A 14790-nucleotide genomic window follows, 5' to 3' on the forward strand; every position below is an offset into this window, starting at 1 on the left:
GCTAAGGTAGCGGAGGTGAAGGTTGCCCCCATTTTAGACCTAGAAATGGGGGAGCCTAAAAATGCACCAATACCAAACCAGCAAAACCAGAGGCCAAGAAGGCCTCCAGGCTAATTGTCATGAACCGAGGCTTCCTCCCCCAACTCCTCACCTGGATCTTCTGGGAAGGATTCTTTAGGGTTGGCCTCTGGCTTCTTCTGATATTTTCTCTTTGAGGGAGTCTTGTCCTTTGGAGTTCGGACCTTCTTATCGTGTAGGTAGGGTCTGGCCCCTCCGGAGGCCACCTTGGCAGAGATGTAACTCTGACCTCGGGGATCCCCAGAGGGCCAGTCCTAATTTCCAGGGAAAAAGCACAAATGCAGAAAAAACCCTGTTTCCGGATGGGTTCAGATGGGGGGTAGTCGGTTCCTCTCAATCGAAAAGGAAGGCGTAGCTTCTCCACACCAAAGAGGAATACTTGTAGAATAGAAGTCAGATTCCTCAATTGTTCAGACTGCTGCGAGTATAAACTGCATAGAACTCCCGAAGTTCTCCTAATAGAATGCAGATAAGAGTAAAGGATATAAGGTGAAAAAGGCAACACCACGTGATAAGAAGAAATTATGACAAAAAGAATATCCTAAACAGTTTAGGCAAGGCTGACCGAAAAGAAAAATAGAAAAGTAAACGGATCTAGTCTGATTGAGTAAAGGCAAAGTTTCCCAGGGTGAGGTCTGAGCAACAGGGACCCAAACCTGTGAAGGGCTAGGCAGCGCCGATAGAAGTAAGGATACCGGCACCCACAGTTCAAAATAAAATAAAAAAGGATAAGCTGAGTGGCGAAAGGAACAGGAGCAAATAGGACTAACTAAAGGCAAAAGCACTGAACAGGCGGCGCCGAGACACCAGGAGTGGAAAGATGAAGAATTAAAAGGCGGGAGAGAAAATAGAGCAAGCAAACAAAAGAGGCACGGCAGGTAGGAGGAGGGTGACTAGAGCAGGAATCAAGGCGGTAAGTAGATTCACTGAAGGCACAGAAGGATCCAAGAGGAAACTCCAACACACGAACCGAGCGTTGACAAACAGATACAACGCACCGGCTTGTGGGAGGAGCCAGCCTCTTAAAGGTACGGCGGCCATCTTGGGTGAGGACTGGAGCGCGCGCTGATCATAGCCTCCAGCGCTTCCACAATCTCCAGTTCCTGACAGTATACCCCTTCTTCCTCGGGGCACCCCCAGGTTTGCCCGGATGAAGTCGATGGAACCTCTGCACCAGACGTGGGGGCATGTATATGGCTCACAGGTTCCCATGTCCTCTCTTCTACTGGATAATTCTTCCAATGAACCAAGTAGTATAACCGCCCTTTGCGGTAACGGGAATCCACCAAATGAGATACTTCATATTCTTCAGGTGTCGAGATCACTCGGGCACGTGAGCGGTTCACAGGTCTCTTGAAGGGATCATCCTTGTATTCTTTGAGAAGGGATACATGAAAGACCGGATGCACCTTCCCAAGATAGTCTGGTAGCTGGAGCTTATATGCAACCGGATTGATTTGTTGCAAAATGGGGAAAGGCCCAAGAAAACGAGAGGAAAACTTCCCCCTATGAACCCATCTAGGTAGATACCTGGTGGATAACCAGACCAATTGTCCGACCTTCCAGCTTGGATGGGCGCGACGACCCTTGTCAGCCCATTTCTTCTGCGCTAGTTGACTTGCTTGGTGAGCTTCCTTAGCGAGCTTGTGCACCTTCTGTAGGTCTAGTAGAATCGAATCTAGAGCCGGAATCTTGGTAGAAGGAGGACTGAGCCAGGGTAGGTGTTGAGGATGGTATCCGTAAGTACAATAGAAAGGGCTCATCTGGATCGAGGTATGAAGGGAATTGTTATAAGCGAATTCCGCTTGTGGGAGGAAGCAATACCACTCTTCTTGTTGTGGTCTGCAAAAACACCTAAGGTATTGTTCTAAATTGGCATTAAGTCTTTCTGTTTGGCCGTTGCTCTGTGGATGATATCCTGAGGAAAGAGCCTTGTGAATTCCGAGTGCTTGGCAAAGGGAGGACCAAAACTTTGAGGTGAATTGGGGTCTCCTGTCGGAAACAATGGTCTTAGGTAAACCATGAAGACGAACAATGTCCTGGAGAAAAGTTGCGGCCATCTCAGAGGCTGAAGGGACTTGCTTGAAGGCAGAGAAATGCGCTAGCTTGCTAAAGGAGTCAATGGTCACCATGATTGTAGTCATGCCATATGATGGAGGGAGATCCACGATAAAATCTGTAGAAATATGTTCCCAAGGACGGTCTGGTAGGGAGTGTTGTTGTGACAACCCCAGCGGCCTGTCATGATCTCTGCTTCCAAAAGGTCAGGGTTTTCCCAACTCCCTTGGAAGCAGATCCATAACCCAGGTTCCGAGTGCCAACCAGTCCCAATTGGGACCTTTTGGACCCAGTCCTGGCGCCAGTGGCACCAGGCTCATAAATATGCCCAGTCCCAGCGCTGGAAGCGCCGGGCTCATAATGCTTGGGTGGACTTACCTGCAGCAGACCATGCTGCTTACTTGCCTGCCAGTTGAGCCTCTGATCCTCTTCTGTTTGGAACTACTTTTCCTGTTGGGTGGGGCAGGAGCCACTCCCTAGGTTCAGAACACTGGAACTCTTCTGGAAAGCAGGAACTCTTTTCTTACCTAGGCGTGGCTGTGGAAGGAGACACCTAAGCACTACAGGAGGCTATTTAAACCACACCCGATGGATGAATCTTGCTTTGCGTTATTCTGCATCCTCTGCAGCAGAATGCTCATCGTGTCTTCTGCATCTGATCCTGGGCCTAAGGAAAAAGGCTTACCATCCTGAATCCAGTCTTCAGCAACACCTATAAAGACAAGAAAGAACAGGTTAGCATTACGGTCTTCAGTGACAGCGCTTCACTTACCTGGTCCATCGGCTGTCACCAACGCCTCGCGCTGCATTCCGGCATCTGAAAGACAAAGGCTTACCTACTCTTCGTGCGCTCCGGAGGTCTTCGCACTGCATTCCGGCATCTGAAAGACAAAAGCTTACCAACTCTTCGCACGCTCCGGAAGCCTTCGGCGCTGCATCCCGCATCTGAAAGACAAAACAAGGTGCGTTTAAAGACATTGGGGAACTTTAATACTCATGTGCCATTACTCCTTTCCACATCTAACCCAGTGGGTATTCCGGCACCCTGCAGCCGCTCCGAACTTGTACCTGCAAAATAAAAAGACAGTTAGAGCGCATCGTGAAGCAGGCAACAAGCGCTTACTTACGTGCTTCCAGGCGCTTCTATTCATCACACGGGCTCCATCTTCAACTCACTTCAGCCCGTCATCCGCCATCGCCGGAACCCTGCAAAACAAGAGACATCATTACTAAAGACTTTTAAAGACATTAGAATTACTCGAAACTTACCGTTCATGCAGTAAACGACGGACAGCAGTCCTCTGAAGTCAAGAGGCCTGCTCCCCTTATCCAGTGAAGAAACTGGTTACAGCACCCTGCCCCGAGGCAGATGGAGAGCACGGCGTTCACTTACCTAAGGTGAGAGCGTTAACCTTTGGGGTTCTACAGGAGAAGAGAAAGGGAAGAAGAGAGAGACATTCAATAACCCAGTTCATTAATCCCATATTTTCTATCTGCAGACATCTTACCCTTCGAGTCAGACATACAGTGCACAGAGGTCCAGCCCAAAGAGCCAGCCGTGTGTTACACATCACCTTTGAGGATACGGTATACGCCCAGTCAAGACCGGCGCCTCTACGGGAATCAGGTGAGCGTTACACGGCCTTCCTGTTCGGTTCTTGTTGGAAGCACATACCGAACAAGCAGACACATACTGGCCTACATCTCTTCTTAAGGTAGGCCACCAGAATCCTCTCTGGATAAGATCAAAGGTCTTCCTAATACCGGAATGACCGGATAGAGGGGTGTCATGACACCAAGAAAGTATTAGCTTTTGCAACTCCTTCGTAGGAATGTAGAGAGCTCCTTCATGATAGAACAATCTGTCCTTATCCTGGTTAACAGATAACGGAATTTCGGAACACCTCTGATACTGTGGGATTAGGTCTTGAAGGAACGAAACTGTAGAAGCTAGGACGGTGAGATTCGGAAAAACCAGTTCATGTTCCTTATAGGAACTAGATGACTCTCCTAGGCTTCTGGACAAAGCGTCGGCATTCCTGTTTTCTGTGCCAGGTATGTAAGTAATCATAAAGTCGTATTGTAAGAAAAAATAAGCCCATCTGGCGTGTCTGGCGTTAGAAAATTCTAACTGTTGCAAAACCCGAAGGTTACGGTGGTCAGTTCTAATGGTGAATTGATGTGTGGCTGCTTGTAGGAGATGTCTCCATTCTTGGCAGGCCAATTTTATGGCCAACAGCTCCTTTTCGATTACAGAGTAGTTGCACTCACTACTAGTAAGTGTCTTGGAGTAGTAAGCAACCGGATGCTCATAGCCGTCTTCCGTCCTTTGGAGTAAGACTGCCCCTACCGCCCCTCCAGAAGCATCTGTTTCAAGAATGAAAGGCTTGGCCTGATCCGGTTGGACCAGGATGGGTGCTGTAGAAAAACATTCCTTTAAGAAACTGAAAGCTCTTTGAGGTTCGACTCCGAATATGAACCTCACACCCTTCTTCAATAAGGAGGTCAAAGGGAGTACCTTCTTGGAGAAGTTGGGAATAAACCTCCTGTAAAAGTTAGCCAGTCCTAGAAACCCTTGTAGTTCCTTGACATTGGTAGGTTCCTTCCAATCTCTAATGGCCTTTACCTTATTAGCATCCATCTCAATACCATCCTTGGATAGTATGAAACCCAAGTAGGACACTGTTGTGGATTCAAATGAACACTTCTCTGGCTTTACCAGTAAATGATGGAACTGCAGACGCTGTAGAACTAATCTGACCAATGATCGGTGCTCTGATAAAGACTTGGAAAAGATTAGGATGTCGTCCAGGTACACTACTACCGACAAAAACAACATGTCGGCGAATATCTTTTCCATGTACCTCTGGAAGATGGCTGGTGCGTTTACGAGACCGAAGGGCATCACACAGTATTCAAAGAGTCCGAAGGGGGTGCGGAACGCCGTCTTCCACTCGTCACCTTGCCTGATTCTTAAGAGGTGATAAGCGCCTCTTAGATCAAGCTTAGTAAAGTACACCGCCCCCTGTACTGCCTCCAAGATATCCCGAATTAGGGGCATGGGATATCTATCCCGGATGGTAATCTTGTTTAGACCCCTGTAATCTATACAAGGGCGGAGCTCTGTCGAGTCCTTCTTGGGAATGAAGAATAAGGATGCCCCACAGGCGGACTTGGACTCTTGGATTAATCCGTTCTGTAAATTAGCGTCGAGGTACTCTCTTAAAGCCTTCCTCTCTGGTAACGACAAGGGGTACATTCTACCAAAGGGTACCACAGCCTCCGGAATTAAGTCAATGCAGCAATCCTCAGGTCTATGTGGTGGTAGTTGTCTGGGTATGGTGTCCATAAACACCTCTGAGACGTCTTGATAATGTACGGGAACTGAGGCCACAGTGACAGGTTCCTGAACCCCACACTGGCTGTGTTCTAGGGTGTTAGGAGAAGCAGACCGGTTGATACAGTGGGACTCACAGAAGGTCGAATTGAAAGAGACCCTGTTGGTAGTCCAATCAATGTGAGGGTTGTGTCTCCTTAGCCAAGGAATTCCTATAACTAACGGAAAATGAGCAGCACGGATCTGGTCAAACACCAAAAACTCTTCATGTTGGCCGAGCCTCATCCTTAATGGAATGGTCTCCAGCGTTATAGGTCCGGATGACAGGGGCCTACCATCGACCCCTTCTACTGGAATCGGGGTGGCCTTGGGTATGGTGGAAATTAGATGCTCAGCTGCCCATTTAGAGTCAATGAAATTTCCAGCAGCTCCGCAGTCTAGCATAGCGAACACCTCAGTGGGGGAATCCTCGGTCAACCACAGGTTGACCCGAAACACCATTAGGCTGTTATCCTCCGGGGTGCTTACTGCTCTTGTGTAGTAGCAAGGGTGCTTGTTACTTCCCCCGAAACCTCCCTTGCTGTGGATCGGGGGTGGAAGTTTCCCTGTCGCCTAGGTGGGACTTCAGGACAGTCTCTCAATAAATGCTTCGAGGAGCCGCAGTACATACATAATCCTGCCTCTCTCCTTCTTCTTCTTTCTTCTTGCATCAAGGGACCGCGAGCCGCCCCAATCTGCATAGGTTCATCAGTCCTAGGGGTAGTTCGAGGTGGAGGAGCAGGGGATGGTTGACTGGACTGTTGTGGGAAGCCTCTGGTTCTTCTTCTTTCGGATCTTCTCTCTTGAAGACAGAACTCGATCTGAAGTGACAAAGTCACCAATTCCTGAAAGGATGCCGGACGAGCCACTCTGGCTAGCTCGTCCTTGATTTCTTCACGAAGACCCCGTCTGAAGATTGTTTGCTGGGCAGAATCAGGCCAATCTGCCTTGGCTGCCAGCCTCTGGAAACGGGAGAGATAGGTCTGTATGTCCGTGTTTCCCTGTTGGACATCAACTATTGCTTCCAGAGAAGAATAGAATACTTCTGGTCTATCAAATCTTTCACCAAAAACTTCTGTAAAACGATCATAGTCGCTCAAAACGGGATCATCTCTGGTAACCAAGGGTGTGGCCCATGCAAGGGCGTTTCCAATTAGATTGGCTATGATGAACCCCACCTTAGATCTGGCAGTCTCATAGGCGTGAGGTCGGAAGGCGAAATACTCTCTGCAGGCATCCAGAAATTCTTTCAGACCCCCCGGGTGACCATCATATTTACCAAAGGAAAGGGGCATCGTAGGCAGGTCTCCACGATCATCCCGATGTAACACTACCTGCTGCCTGAGGGCTACATTCTCTGTCCGTAAAGCCTGCACCTCTAAAGTAAGGTTCTGTAAAGCAGCCACCAATTCCTGATACTGCTCTAGTGAGGCCATGATGGTTATTGGGCGTTGTATGCTGTCATGAACCGAGGCTTCCTCCCCCAACTCCTCACCTGGATCTTCTGGGAAGGATTCTTTAGGGTTGGCCTCGGGCTTCTTCTGATCCTTTCTCCTTGAGGGAGTCTTGTCCTTTGGAGTTCGGACCTTCTTATCGTGTAGGTAGGGTCTGGCCCCTCCGGAGGCCACCTTGGCAGAGATGTAACTCTGACCTCGGGGATCCCCAGAGGGCCAGTCCTAATTTCCAGGGAAAAAGCACAAATGCAGAAAAAACCCTGTTTCCGGATGGGTTCAGATGGGGGGTAGTCGGTTCCTCTCAATCGAAAAGGAAGGCGTAGCTTCTCCACACCAAAGAGGAATACTTGTAGAATAGAAGTCAGATTCCTCAATTGTTCAGACTGCTGGGAGTATAAACTGCATAGAACTCCCGAAGTTCTCCTAATAGAATGCAGATAAGAGTAAAGGATATAAGGTGAAAAAGGCAACACCACGTGATAAGAAGAAATTATGACAAAAAGAATATCCTAAACAGTTTAGGCAAGGCTGACCGAAAAGAAAAATAGAAAAGTAAACGGATCTAGTCTGATTGAGTAAAGGCAAAGTTTCCCAGGGTGAGGTCTGAGCAACAGGGACCCAAACCTGTGAAGGGCTAGGCAGCGCCAATAGAAGTAAGGATACCGGCACCCACAGTTCAAAATAAAATAAAAAAGGATAAGCTGAGTGGCGAAAGGAACAGGAGCAAATAGGACTAACTAAAGGCAAAAGCACTGAACAGGCGGCGCCGAGACACCAGGAGTGGAAAGATGAAGAATTATAAGAAGGGAGAGAAAATAGAGCAAGCAAACAAAAGAGGCACGGCAGGTAGGAGGAGGGTGACTAGAGCAGGAATCAAGGCGGTAAGTAGATTCGCTGAAGGCACAGAAGGATCCAAGAGGAAACTCCAACACACGAACCGAGCGTTGACAAACAGATACAACGCACCGGCTTGTGGGAGGAGCCAGCCTCTTAAAGGTACGGCGGCCATCTTGGGTGAGGACTGGAGCGCGCGCTGATCATAGCCTCCAGCGCTTCCACAATCTCCAGTTCCTGACACTAATCATAAACAGGTGGCAATCAGGGAGGTAATCCCACTAATGGGACTCCTAATTCTCCTGAGTAGATAAGTCCTAGGTACAAGGGCAACCGGCCTATCTTGGGGTATGTATGGACTCCTCCAGCCCAAGGGGGGTCCCGCCAGGTAAATACTCCCCCAGGAAACTTCCCTCCTAACTTCCCTCAGGAGGGCAGTAATCCCCCAAACCCTGGGTTAAGTTTCTTTCCCCAGTACCCTCAAAACCCCAACCTGCAGGGAAACCCTCCTTTCTTTCCCCGGTTTCAGGAGCCCAGACAACCCAATCCGGCAGAGGGAGGCCAAGGGGGAGGGCTACCAAAATCTACCATCTCCAGGGTATTACGGGAGAAGGGATAGCTACACTTCCTGTGAACAACTGAGGTCTGAGCAGAGACCCCCGTACCAGCCGGAACGGGTGTCCCAACTGGAGCGCCAGATCCAGAACCTTACCCAGGATCTGGGTCGCATGTCGAGGGCTCAACAGAACCCTCAGATGAACATGGCAGATCAGAACCCCACAAACCAAGGGTCGGGCACCCCAGAATAATGACGGGGATGGAACCCGACAATTCACCGGTTCCAGAGGAGGAGGCACAGGGGGGGTAGGGTGATGTAAAGCCCTAAAGGAAGCTTCCTTCCTCACCCGTGAAAAGCCACCCGACACGTCGGGACCAGAACAAAAATCGCCTGCCCCGTAAAATCTGCAACCCAGGGAACAGAGGGTGGGTAGGAGAAATAAAGACCTCAAAAAGGCCCATTTTGGGGAGGAAGTTAGTGTCCTCCAATTTTAAGGGAAAGAATCCTTACAGGATTCTGGGAAAACCATCTTCTGCTTCAGGGACTGGGGAATTCCTCCCAAAGAAAAATGGGTCCCGAGAGATCCAAATGAAGACTGGGGGGGTGTGGGGACTGATGCAGAGTCACCCATCCCGAAATCCCAGAATTGTCATCCTGAGAAGAAAATAGTAATGGAGGGATACGCCACACATATTGGTTGTAGTGACTGCCACCTGGTAAGCGGGGGCAGCACAGAGCTAAGGGAAACAGGATTCCAAAATCTCCACTATTGCAGGATGTCACATTTTTATAACAGATCCCAAGACTCTGACACAGAAAATTGCTCAAAATGTCAGAGTCAAAAATAATGAAAATGACCACCCATCTTGCCCAAAATGCACATTACCTTTGCCCACTTGAGGAGAAGGAGGGTAGATTGTATGCCCCGGTCCAAGTGCAAGGGCAATGTACATTTTCAGCACTGGTGGACACTGGATCCCAAGCCACTCTTCTGTCAAAAAGGGCCTTTGATCAGCTAAATTCAGGAAGGGGGGAGAGATACCAGATCCCTCTCACCCCTCTTCCTGGAGAACTCCAGAATTTTGACGGGAATGAAATTCCTGCCAAGGGGACTGCAGAGCTGGAAATTAAAATAGGGCGACACAAGATGAAGCATCCAGTCATAGTCGTGACTCCAGAGGGAACTGTCTATTAGGGAATGACATCCTTCGTAGGTTGTCTTCCCTAATAGACTGTGTGAACAAGGTACTCTGGACTCAGACTCACAGGCCAATAAAATTAAAACAGAGTGTCAACCATGTTAGTCTAAATGCCACATGCCACATGGTTGAACAAAAATCTGATCAAATTAAGTTTCATCTTCAAAATAATAAAATACCTGATGTTGTAATAATTGCTGTAGGACAAGAAAATGGTGATGGGAACGCCTCTCCATTCCTGAAAATCAACCTTCCTTCCAGTTTTAAGTGGCATTCCACACTGGAAGGAAATACTTTGAAATTTTATGCTGATTCACAATCTGAAAATCCCAATTCTATAGCCAAAACTGATGACAAACCAGCACAAAGCGTAGCTGGCATTCAGAAGAAGGGCAAACAGTTCTACTTCCCAATTCAGTTAAATGACGCGAAGGAGTCTGTTCTCGCTCGAGTTGACTTGAATAGCGAAGAAAGCTCAATAAGCGAAGTATTATTCAGAAACCCCCAAAAGACCATACCCTGCCACTGTGGAATCAGTTTATCAGTGGGTATGGGGCCTAGAAATTCCCAGTTCCAAACATCTTCTGCTTAGCAGTTGTATGATAAACATTTCTAGAGGTGACAAAAGCATAGAACATAATTGTTGGGTTGTGCAAGGTGTTCCTTCCACCTTTAACATGGGCAGTCATATCCTCAACCGACTCATATCCTGGATCTCAGTTATTGCCAAGCCCGGTCCCAACTGGAGAGTAAATCTCAGGACCCTGGCGATCCTAAAGAAAGCCTTCTGGGCAGCCCCATTGCTACCATAGGCAACTGAAGTTCAAAAATGGAGAAGAGGTCACCATCCCAGGCCTCGCCTACAGAACCCGGATCCCCAAAGGAGAACTGACAGAAGAGAAATGGGCCCATATTAATCAGTTATAAAGTTGTCACCCTAGTCACACTTTGCAGCAAAGAGAGGAGACATCTGGAGAATGAGAACCAGACAAAGAAGAACCAGAAGGGGATAGATAGGTTTAGAGGTATAATTCTTTAACATGGAGTATGTTTCGTCATTGTTAATTCTAGCCGAAGCCATAATTTTCTGTGTTGTGAGACTGATCAATTACCTTTATTACCGAAGTACTGTCATTATTAAATGTATGTCTGTCCCACTGCTGTCCAGGCCCTGATGCCTGCGGGCTATCGGCGCGTTATAAACAAACACATAACATAACATAACCTTCCTGGAGGGCAGTCAGTGGGAAAATGTAGTAACGGGTTCTGATTTATTTAATAGATTCGTACTGGTTCCGCCCATTCATCACCAAGGAGGAACTCCCCGGGGACCAGGAAAGGAAAGAACAAATGAAAAGCTGGGGTGTCGCTCCACACTACAACGAGAGACAACGGGAGGATTGTGGAGTGCCGCTCCACAATGATGGAAGGACTCCACCTGATGAACCCTGTCTTGTCCACCTGATGAACCCCGTTTTGCCCTACCGATGAATCCCACTTTGCCCTACTCTCCCTCGACAAGGAATCTCAGAAGAGTTGGGGGGGAATTTGTGGAATATATTTACCCACTTAGCTGTACTCCCTTCCATAACTAAACTGCACTTCAGCGGAAGCAGCAAAAAGTGCTGTGCTGGCTCATGTGAGCACAACTGCCTCACACCAAAACTGCGTTTTCAGCTACAAAAAGATGGCTGCACCATCTTGCCCAGCACATATTGGGCAGGATGGAACAAGGGGGCACACTCAGAAGGCCCGCCTGTATGTTCTTACATGTACAAAAGAAGGGGAGTGAAAAAAAACAGCGCTGCTTTGCTGTAAGCCCAAAGATCCAATTAAAAAAGGGAAATATTTACATTTAAAAATGATGGCGATCTGATGCTCTTTTTCCTCTGTTACTCATCACAATACTTTTATTAATGATACCTTGCCATGCCCCTGCACATTCACATTGTGCTCTAAGCAGACAAGAGCAGTATTCCTGAATGACAGGCTGTTGTTCAGATCTGAAGAAATCAAAAGAAGCTATACTTCAGCTACACAGGAAACACTTTACTTTTTGGTTTGGCTACAAAATGTCAAGGATCAGTGCGTCAAAAAGGCCTTGGCTCTCTGGGCCTATGTCAATTTCAGTGCATCTGTGTTTTAACCCATTGCTGCATACCAGAAGCTAAGTACGGCTACAAAACAATGTGGGAATTCAGATGGAAGAAAAAAATCAAATTTGCAAGGAAAATGTAGTCACCACACGTTTAAAATGTACTTTTGCAAACTGAGAAAAATACTTGTTTAAAAGTGTATGTTCGATAAGGCTCTGACCTTATCTAGCAATGTGAAGGAGTTTTGTTCTGTGAAACATATATGGGAGATCTTATTCAAGAAGGCTTTATTCTGTTTTATAACAAAAATAAATAAAATAAGGAATTACATTGCATTGGTTGCAGTGGCGAAATCAGCCACAAACATGTTTCTGCTTGGGGTTGCCAGCAACAGAAGGCCCCTAACAGTAGATGCTAGAACACACAAGTGACAATTGCTACCTTGGAAGACTTTCGTCTGGATTGAGGCCTCTTACAATGGAAGTTCTGGGACGCTAATCTGTGAAGTGGAAGCGGCCATAAACCTTCAATCAAACTGGGAAAACAGCAACTGAAGAGAAAAAAATGGTCCCAGTGAAGGACAAAGGATGCCCATTTGTTTCAAAAGACTATTTTATTAAGAAACTTTGAGGACGGTTATTTCTGGAACTGAAATTCGCAGGAATTTAAAAAGTTAACACTTTTAATGTAATTTTGTGGGTTTTAAATTAAGACGTTGTAGCCTTCACTGCCATATAGGGAACAGAAATGACAGAGAATGGGGTATTTCAAGGAAAGTGTACATGATGCCAATGTAACATTCAACACTGGCATGCCTAATGATGATCCATACACACGTGTAAAGTTGTAGAATTTTAGGCCAAATATTTCACACCAAAAATGACTAACAATTATTAGAAGGGCACAACAATGTCTTACAAACTGTAGAGTTGGACTGGCATGCTCTGCAGAAAATATGTTACCTATTTATGTAATTTGTTAAAATGCCCCAACTGTATGGCAAAACATATTGTGGCTAAAGTAACTGTGGGAGGTTCTGGACATTCTAAAACTCACATCATAAATCTGACATCATGCCCTTGAAACCCAACCAGCTGAGAGGAAGGTGGTCACTATCTCCCCTGACCAATCCAGTTGTTTAGAGCCGTGCTTAGCTAAGCCTTACCCTGCCGTATAATTCTATGATGTCACCATGCTCTATAAAAAGGGTGGCTGACAAAACTCTAGACAGACTCTTTCCTGAATTTCCTGCGCCTGTGTTCCTGATCTTCTACATTCATCTTGCCAGATTCCAGCTCCCACTGCAGAGCCAAAGCATAGATGATTCCAGATCCCCCTGCAAAGCCAAAGCATAGCTGATTCCAGACTCCACTGCAAGGCCAAAGCATTGCTGACCATCCCAGCAAGGCCTCAATCCAGAGAGCCCACTAAAAAAATCACAATAACAAAAGGGAAACGCTGTGGTGTTCTTTTGGGAAGCATCCTGAAACCAGACCAGCTTTTTGGTCACTAACTGCATGCCCGCTGCAACCCTGACATCCAGCTGTCCTGATTATAGGTGACTAGACAGGCCCAGCTGTTGTTCTGCTAGGAGAGTCCACCGCTACCTGGTGACCCGAGCCCTGGAGTGCAGAACCCGGTTGACTGTTCCTAATCTCAAATTTAAGAGCGGACTATGAGTATCCCCAATCCCATAGTCTACCCCATCTTGACTTTTGTCATTGTGCCACTCTCTAAGCAACCCTATCGATACCCTGATAACTTGTATAGACTGTTCCAATTTTCTGTGCACCCTGTTTTTGTTTCCTAGTGTTAGCGCAACTCTTTTATTCACCTCACCTTGTAACTCATTAGTGATATTTGGAGTATTTTAAATTAATTCCCACATAGATCAGAACACGGCGGGAAAAGGTTGACATTGCAAATCAATCTTTGAACATACCATGGCTTTCTTTAACAATAGTTTAAGTAAAATTTGCCTTTCATTTTTTAAACTGATTTTCTCTTTTTTCATTGCTCTATTTTCCTAAAAACAAACCTTATTCTACCTTCCAAATCCCTCTCAATTCTCCAGCTATAGCCCTCCTTTCACTTCTATACTGTCCCTGTGCTGTGCATATATCCCCATGCCCAGAAACTGCATTCCGATTCAGTGTTTTTTACCCGATTTTATGAAAAAAATCTTTTTTGCATGTAAAACTGCAAACCAGAAAAATGCAACTTTTCCATGTGTGAATTCGGCTGCACTGGGTTTTCAATTTCAATCTGTTTTGTGAACTGTATGCTTTTGTGATATCTTGCCTTATTGTCGATAGTGAGATAACATCCCTAATACTGTGATGAAACATATGTATACCATTCTTTAAACACACATATAATTAATTATTGTACAAAATCCGAGTGTCATTTTAGGCCTTTGCAAAAGGGTTTAAAATCAGTTTTTGGCTCTTATTTTGTGAAGGAAGGTCAGATTTTGATTCTGTTTGTGTTACTCACTGCACCTTCACAGCCAGGGGCGTTGTCATCCCGTGATAGAGGTGAAGCAACAGGGAGCAAAATAAGGGTCTCGACAGTGAGGCTGATCCACCACGTCCTCTCGGGATACAGGTCTCCTCAAATCGAGGGAAGTCTTTTTTACGATACACCCCTCTGCTGTTCAAAGAAGACAGACAGAGGAGTTGATCCCACAAAAGAGCGGGAAACACACGCATCGCTAGTACCAATGCTGTAAAGAAAGAACAAGCATTAATAGAGTCATAAGACAACCAAGACAGATCCCTATACTTTAACCGTAGTTATGGAATACCTGTTATCTTGATAATGGCAGAGGGTCTGTGCCTGAAATAAGGAGAACCAATTTAAACTAGATGTAATATGGCTCTATCACCCCCCTCCCTACCTAATGCTCAGTTCTTACCACCAAATCCAGAGGAAGTCAACTTGAGTCAATGAAACAATGACAGGAAAAAATAATAAACAGGTAGGTTAGTATTGGACAATCTACCCCGGGCGGCACAAGGGACGCGCTGGGTGTCGGGATGGTGCACTGGCAGCAGAGCGTTCACTGTGCACGTGAAGGGCAGAAGAGACACAACACTTTAACGGATTGGTGCTCAGCAGCAAAGTCATGTATAAA

Source organism: Ambystoma mexicanum, chromosome 3q (assembly GCF_040938575.1).
Source record: "Ambystoma mexicanum isolate Mex_15411 chromosome 3q, UKY_AmexF1_1, whole genome shotgun sequence".
In the NCBI taxonomy this organism is placed as follows: Eukaryota; Metazoa; Chordata; class Amphibia; order Caudata; family Ambystomatidae; genus Ambystoma; species Ambystoma mexicanum.